This window comes from Macaca nemestrina, chromosome 2 (assembly GCF_043159975.1).
Source record: "Macaca nemestrina isolate mMacNem1 chromosome 2, mMacNem.hap1, whole genome shotgun sequence".
Taxonomy (NCBI): domain Eukaryota; kingdom Metazoa; phylum Chordata; class Mammalia; order Primates; family Cercopithecidae; genus Macaca; species Macaca nemestrina.
Genome location: NC_092126.1, coordinates 106,442,567 through 106,451,240, shown reverse-complemented (window position 1 = coordinate 106,451,240; position 8,674 = coordinate 106,442,567).

Here is an 8,674-nt window from a genome sequence, read left to right as displayed (position 1 = left end):
CCCAGGTGCCCTTTAATCTTGATTGTTAACTAGGGAGACGTGGCAATGGGAAAGCGTCCAGGATGGCGAAGTGAGCAAGCTGGTTGGATTTCATCTTGACTAGCTGAGCTAATATCACAGTTCCACCTACATGGGATAAAAGCCTAGAAGTAGGTAGCAGAGGGCAGAGGGGAGAAAGAGCTGTATCTACCATGAGTTTTTCTTAGGCTCAACTAGACATTCAGACTTGCAAAACCTGGACAGACCACACCTGGCGTCAGAGTTTCGTAGAAGGGTGGAGATAGATGCTCAGCATGCCAGCAGGGCCATGTCAGCAGTTCCCTTCCGCACGAGCAGTCCTCACATCAGTAGTTCTGAGGGCCATCTTGATTCAGAAGCCCATGTCCCATTAGGAGTTAACGTGTTTTCAACAACCCACAATCAGAGTTCCTAGGGTACCTCAAGGGACATGCTCAGTTACGAGTTTCTGCACTTAGGGAAGCCTAAGGCCATGCTTTCTTACCAGATGGTATAGCTTATTCTTTGTCCTTCCAGCCCAGGTGTAGCTTATCAATCAGAGGTCAAAAACTCCCATGGGCAGTTTGGCCTAATACCGCACCTGACATCCAGCTAACTGGCTTGTCTGACTTCCTGGGAGCAGAGCTAGAAAGTTAGCCCAAGATCAAATCTGTCCTGAAGAAAGAGGAGTTTTGGCCTTTTATTGTTGGGGAGACCTGCTGCAGGTCTGACTCCTGTAAGGGGCAGAGGGAAAGAAGCCGGGGAGAGGAGGTGGAGCCTAGGCTGTAGCTCAGTGCTGAGAACCTCTCAGCAGGCTGATCAGGGAGTTCTTGAGCCAAAGGTGTCCATTAGATAAGTATCCCTCCCCCCGCCCACCACCCAGTGCTAGTCGTCACCTGGGAGCTGCAGTGGGAAATGTGGCCTCAGCATCAGTACTTGGTGGATTCAGCATGGCAGCTGGGCCATCCCCTTGTTCTCTGCTGCAGGAGATCTGAATGGTGCATTTTCATGGTCGCCATGGATCTTTATGACATTCCTTTTACCCAGAATATCTTTCTTCCTAACTGTAGCGTCCATCTGCCACCACCATAAACTGCCATGGGAACCCACACATCAAGACTCAGCTCAAAGCCAGAGATCTCAGACACTGCTGGGGCTGGGGGAGTGAAATGGTACAACCCCTTGGAAAACCATTTGGCGGTTTTTACTAAAGCTGAGCACTTAGTTGCCCTATCTCTCAGCAATTCCACTTGAGATATACCCAAGAGAAATGAGTGCTTATGTCAGCAAAAAGACATGTCTTCAAATGTCCATGGTTCTACTCTTAATGGCCAAACACCATAAACAATTCAAGTGTTCATCAACAGGTATATTCATACAATGGACACGACGATTTTAAAAAGAATGAAGTGAATCTCAGACAACACTGGGTAAAAGAAGGCAGACCCAAAAGAATACTTACTGTGTGATTCCATTTGTATGAAGTCCTAGAACAGGAATACAAACATAGCAATGGAAGTCAGAATGGTGGTTACCGGGAAGGGAGGTAAAGACTGAGATGGACACAAGTGGGTTGTGTGTTGGCAACATTGTGGTCTGGATGGTGGTTGCACCGTGGACATTGAGGAAAGCCACCATCTTGCTTACACGGCACATTAGTGCATTCACTCACCTCTGTGCTTTCTGTATGGCACACCTTGATTTAAAAGGAAGACCACTTAGCCCAAGGGCCAGCTCTCTTGAAAACCCAGTTTGTCACACCCACAAAGCCTTACCCCTGTTGGCCCCGCCACTGTCTCCCGGGAAGCACTTACCTCTCCACGAGGCATTGCTCACAGGCTGGGAGCTCAGTGAGGGTTTGTGTCATGTGAGTCACAGCCAAGTCAATGAATGGTTCCTTGGCTCAATGAATATACGTATCTCTGCCTTTGTCCAAACTTTTTTACAAATTGGGAATCTGCTTTATGTGAAACTTTGCCCCCCCCCCTTTTTTTTCCTCTAACATTATGACATGACCACTGCCATGTCACTGACAACTACTCTTTGGAAACAACACTGTGGTTAGCTAGAGAATGTTGTGTACAATCACTAGGAGATTAACCTTCTTCCCCCAGGCTCCACGGAGGAGCTGGATCCATGCCCAGCAGCCCAGGCCACCCCTTGACAGCACTAAGTAGTAGCAGCATTTTTTCTTTTGCCGCTGCTGCTTTTTAAAAAAAACCATTTACTGGTGTTTATGTTGAAATACACAGATCTTCAGTGTAGAGTTACATGAATTTTGACAAATACATACATCGATGTAACACACACATCCCTACACAATAGAGACCATCTCCATCATCTCCATATTCATAGGGGGATGAATGTATAAATAATCTCTTATGACTCCTATACACACACACACAGGAGTGATTAAGAGCTTACGTAACATCAAGGGCATTTACATTTCTCTATCCTGTTTATTATGAAACTGCATCTTAACCATCAAAGAGTCAGGTGAAGGGAAGAGCACAAGAGAGAGCTGAGGTCTGGGATATGCAGACAGCTACTAAGCCAAAGTCTGTCACAAGTAACCCAGTGGCTCCCGGGGCCAGAGCTCCTCAGCCCTTGGCTTCTGCTCCTCTTCCCCCTGACTTCCGCCGTAAGTCCACTCTGAAACCATCCTGCTGGCTGTAGATGGGGTGGCAGCAGGGGCGTGCCACATCTGGACAGGGGGGCCACATGATAACTTAAACCCATAAGGAATGCCTCAGGTGTTCCTCAGCCCCTGACCAGCCTCCAGCAGTTCCAATCAGCCACAGCCCGATATAGTCAGGCTGTCCAGGTGCCCAACAGTCCATGTGGCCTACAGCTGACGGAAGACCTAGTTAAGCCAGGGTTTCCACCCTTCAGGACAGGAGGGCAGTTTCAGGCCTCCAAGTAGTCCTTTTCCAGATGCAGGGAAGGACAGAAGGGAGGCAGCCTCCTGCTGCCACCACTGGTCTCTGCAGAAGTGCAGCCCTGCACCCTCCCAGTCCAAGTGATGGTGGTGATGATGGCCTGGCTAGGCCCCTGCAGTCAGCACCAGAGGCAGCGAACCAAGGCTGCATTGACCTGTGGACCGGCACTGTGGGCCTCCCTTCAGGAGGGTACAGGTTGTGGGGCCCAGGTCCCACCGCAGAAGCAGCACAAAGCCAGCCTCGCAGTCCGCTCTAGCCACACTGAGCCTATGGGAAAGCAGGTGGGCAGAGTGAGTTACCTTAAAGGGATGTGGTCTGAAGCCTCCTGTGTCATTTCTGTTTCCATTATGTTTATATATGAATTTTTGAAAGCCAAATAAATTCTAATTAACATTTTAAAAAACACACCCCTTCCAAACAGCAGCATAGTCAGCTATGTTTGTCCTTTAACCAAAGGAGTTTCATTTCTCAAAGAAAAAAATTCATGAAGTCACACACAACTAATTTAGAATTTGAGATAATTCTATCCTGGATCCTGGGAATAAAAAGTACAAGAAGATGTAATCTTTGCCTTCTGGGAGCTTACATTTAGTGGAAATAATCAAATGATGCGTTTTTGAGTGTTGTACTTTCAGACTTTTGACTGGTTCAGGTAGGTCAGCCTTTTCCTAGGGTTGCTAAATTTAGCAAACAAAAGTAGGGGACACCCAGTTCAATGTGAATTTCTGATAAACAATGTTTTGCAATACTACCTTTTCCAACTAATGGAAAATGGGGGTGGGGGTGGATTACTGTGTAACTGTGAGGTTAATATCCCCCAGTATCCCCAAATCATCCCCATTTTCCAAGTTCAAATATAGAGACATTGGTGGAGAGGGAAGACTCAACCATGCCTCCACTAAAATAAGAAACAGCAACAATACCAAATGCCAGCAATCATGCAGAACAACTGGGTTTACATTCATTGCTGGTAAGAATGTAAAATGGTACTCTGTGAAATAGATGAGCAGTTTCTTAAGAAATTAAACATGTACTTATCCTATGACTCAGAAATTGGACTCCTGGGCATTTACCCCAGAGAAATGAAAATGATGTTCACACAAAAGCCTGTACACAAATGTTCCCAGCAGATTTGTTTGCAATAGTCAAGAACTGAAAATGACCCAGATGCCCTTCAATGGGCAAATCGTTAAACAAACCGTGGCACATCTGTACCATGGAATACTACTCAGCAACAAAAGGGATTGGGTTACTGATACATCGACAACTTGGATGATCTCGAGGACATTGTGCTGAGTGGAAGAAAAGCCAACCTCAAAAGTTTACATCCTGGGTGGTTCCATTTATGTAACATTCCTCTTGAAATGAGAAAATTTTAGAAATGGAGAACAGATTTGTGGTTGCCAGGGATTAGGAATGGGAGAGAGTGAAAGGGGTAGGTGTGACTATATAGGAGTGCAGGAGATCTTTGTGGCAATGAAACAGTTCTTTATCTTGATTGCCGAGGTGTTTGATGAGTGTACACGTGATAACAGGACTGTGGAATCACACATATTGTACCAATGTCAAGTTCTTGGTTTTGATATCACACTACAATTAAGGAGGATGTAACTACAGGGGAATCTAGGTGAAGGGTACACAGGACCTCCCTGTACTATCTTTGCAACTTCTGTGAATTTATGATTTTTTCCAAAACAGAAAGTGTTTAGCAAATCCTTGGAAGGGCTGGGGGAGTGTGCTCTAGAGTCAGCCTCAAGGAACAATTCTGCAAACGCCACAACCCCAGCGGCTGCTGCTGTGGCTGTGAGTTCAAGAACCACAAATGGAGCTGGGATGTAGGGATGAGGATGCTGTTACCAGTGTCACAACCACCTCTCAACCATCACAAAGCTGGTGACTGGGCACTGGAATCATAGTCCAGCCCCACTCTGCCAGCCTCCCACCCTTGGGACCCAGAAAGCTGGCAGGTGGATACTGAAGCCTGCTCTAGGACACCTCTCATCTCCACCACTTTGCCTGTGAACTGAAAATAGCTAAAAGGCACAGGAGGACGTCCATACAGGAAGACAGCCCTCCCAGGAGAGCATCTGAAAGGTAGAGTCTAATTTGCATCCAGAGCCCAGCTGCAAGGGAGCCTGGGTAATGGAGTGTGCAGCATTTCAGTCTCAGCAGTGCAGGAGGCTCCGTAGAAAGAGGGTGGGGTGGAGGTTGGGCAGCCCAATCCCTGACATTCACCATGGTCACCCACCAGAACTAGGTGTGCCTTCATGTGGGCAGCAGAACTTCCATGTGGGCAGGGCAGAGAAAGGATGCATCCATTCATTCCCGATGTGAAAATCATCCAAGATGCCTGGGATCCTACCCCACTGTTGTGTGTGGGTGTGTGTTTTAAATGAAGCAGCAGTCGTGAGAACCAGGCAATCAGATGTCCAAGAAGCAGGGCACCCTTAGCATTCCCTTTAGGCACGGCTTCCCGGGTCATGCTCCTCATACCCAAGGTGATGCCCAGCGCACCACTCACTTGACACATGGACACAGGGAGGGCAAAGCCTTGTGTCCTGTTGTTATGCAGAGTCTGTGGTATACAATGATCCATGGCAAATGTGGCTGGGAACACACACACAGGAGACTGTAAAAATCCATATCCTCATATCCATCAGCTTTAAGTGACTTTACCTGTACCTACACTTTGAGGGTCCCTGGACCTCCATTCCCTCGGGCACTAGGGACCTTCCAGAGCTCACCCAGCTTAGCCTGCTCTGGGTCAGGGGACATGCCTGTGTTGGACCTATCACTCCACCTTCTACTCTCTCCCTGCGCCTGCCTCAAAAGGCCAGATGTTCCCTAGGAATCCTTACAAGGAGCTAGGTCCTACAGTGGAATTTTGGACACTAGCAGTAGGTCAGCAGGGCCAAGTTAGACTTCCCTAGCATTTCTCAGATCACACCTCACATGTGGCTCCTTCTTCATCTACAAGTAAGCCTGCTGCTTTCTTGCAGGCCAAGCCCCTCCCATCACCAGCACCCCTCCAACCAACACCACCTCTGGGGTTCCCTGGGCCTCACTCCACCATCTCCCCAAGAGGTGCTTCCTCCTCTGCCCCACAGCCTCCCAGAGTCCTGCAGTCCAGCACTCTCCCCTACCCAGCCTCCTCCAAGTCCACTGGACCCATGACCCCTACTGCTGTTTTCCTGCACAAACTGGGTGCTGCTACCTCTGCTGCTGTGTGAGATGTGTCGAACCCTGAGTTTCCACCTAGAGACACTTTCCTCTCTGGTTACATTGCCTTGGAGACTCAGTGATTCTTCCCTGGTTGCTTGGACAAAACCACCCAATGTGCCCTGCTCAGAGGTCCCAGAGGCTGAGCTCTCAGGCACCCCAAAAGTCTTCAGTGCCTATACCCAAATGCCATATCTCCAGCCCCCCGAAATGAGCACCCCTGAGCAATGCTAACCAGAACCCAAGATAGTTCAGGAGAGGCCTCAGGCAGCACTTTTGCTGGTCCAGGGTTGGGAGAGGGAGGCAACAGAGGAGGAAGAACTCCACAGTTCCTCGGAGAGATCATAAGAAATCCCCCTGGGCCTCCTCCCCATTGAAGAGACCTTGGGGCAGAGTAGGTGCATGTATGAGGGGAGGAAAGACCAGTGTTGGTAGCAAGGCAGGCTTCAGAGCCAAAACCTCCTGCCTGGGCAAAAGGAAAATGGGTAGTCCAGGAGTGGGATGGAGGAAGTCTACCTGAGCCGGCCAGCACACCTCAGAGGGTCAGGTGGTGGCTGTTTACTCACCCACAAGCCCAGGCCAAGTGAAAATATCTCCAGATATTCACAGAGGTCTCTCCTGCATTTCTGTGTAGGCAGAGATCTTCCTTTGACCCCCTTTTGCCAACAGTGCTTTGTCTACCCTCCCAGGCTTTCTGGATCCTCAGTTACAGGAGACGTGCTTACCATACACAACACCAAGACACAGACAGTGACAGCCAGACGGAATATGGAAGACTGGGCCTGTCCCCAAACATCTGGAACGTGGGGCCACCACAGCATGGCCTCTTACTCCTTCCAAATTCTACGTTCTCTGTGGGAAATTTGCTTGATAATAATTGTTGAATAAGTAAATGAATGAATGAATGTAAGAAGGAAGGAAGGATGCTATAGTGGTTGGGATCAAGGGCTCTGGAGTCAAACAGACCTGGGTTCAAATCCCAGCTCCACTAGTTACCTGCTGTGTGACCTTGGGCAAGTGACCCAGCCTCTCTGAGCATTAGTTTCCTTATCTGTCAAGTGGGAACAATAATGCCTACCTTGTGGAGTTGTGAGAGTTTGAGATGAGGAAGTATCTAAAGCTTCTGGCATGGTGTGAGACCACTGTAAATGTTCAGAGCATGCCAGGTGGTGCTTATGGCTGTCTTAGAGTGAGCCTCCTCCCTCAGACAAGCTCAATGCTGCCCATTCACAAGGCAATGCAAGGGTGACATGTTCCAGTCAGGGATGCAGGGACAGGCTTCTCACAAGCAGAGTGGTTTATCGTTCCCTTCATGCCCTTTGAAACATCATGTGGCCTGGGCATCCCCTCATCCCACACCACCTGCTTCCGCCACCAGCCCCTTTGGGGTAAGCTACAGCTCCTGGCAGCTGCCTCCCTGGAGTCACCCAGGTGCTCCTGTTGAGGAACAATGACCATATTTCTCTCCACCAACAGGGGGCAGCATTTTCTGCCTGGGATTCCTGCAAGGAGCAGGTGTGGCTTCCCCACCCAGCTGTCTTCCCTAAGTGGACCTGAAATCTGGAGACCCCTCTGGCATTCCTCAGGGGGACCATCCTTTCCAGCAGCTCTCCAAAGCAAAGAGCCCTGAATTGTAGCATTTACCGATTTCCATGGTATAAATACTCCTACCGTGGCAGATTCCAGGCCACCAGTGTGACATCACTGAATGCAGAGTTGGAAAGAAATGCATAGTAGTGCACACTTACACAGTGTTTCCACTGTACAGATACACAATAGATGTAAATAACCTCGAGATCATAGATGATAGCAAAATATAGTAAAATAATTGTGAGTGGTATATTTTGAATACTTATTACTTCTGTTTCAATGTAATTTATTTAATGGTAACTATATATAGGGTTTTTTTTCTCTTTTTTAATATCCTTCAATTGGGATATGCTTTTTTAAAAAAAATAATGAGTTGGGGCCTCGCTATATTGCCCAGTCTTGAACTACTGAGCTCAAGGGATCCTCCTACCTCAGCCTCCTGAGTAGCTGGGATTACAGGCATGTGCTACCACACCCAGCATATAGTTTAATTTTTAAAATAATGGCTGTGCTTTACAACATAAGCTCTTAAAAGCCGATATGAACAGACTATAGTATTTCACTGTGGCAGGCTGAAAGAATGGCCCTCCAAAGAAATATTCCCTTCCTACTCCCCAGAATCTACAATTATTACCTTAAATGCAAAAGACTGAATATTATTTTATTTGGTGAAAGTGATATCTAAAAATTCTGAGAGGAGGCTCTTACCCTGGATTATCCAGGTGAGCCCTAGATCTAATAACAAGTGAAGTGTCCTTGTACGAGCAAGGCCGCAGGAGATTCGACACAGACACACATGGAGTGGAGAAGGCAATGTGAAAACAGAGGTAGGGATTGGAGTGATGCAGCCACAAACCAAAACACAAAACAAGACCAGGCGTGGTGGCTCACGCCTGTAATCCTAGCACTTTGGGAGGCCGAGGCGGGTG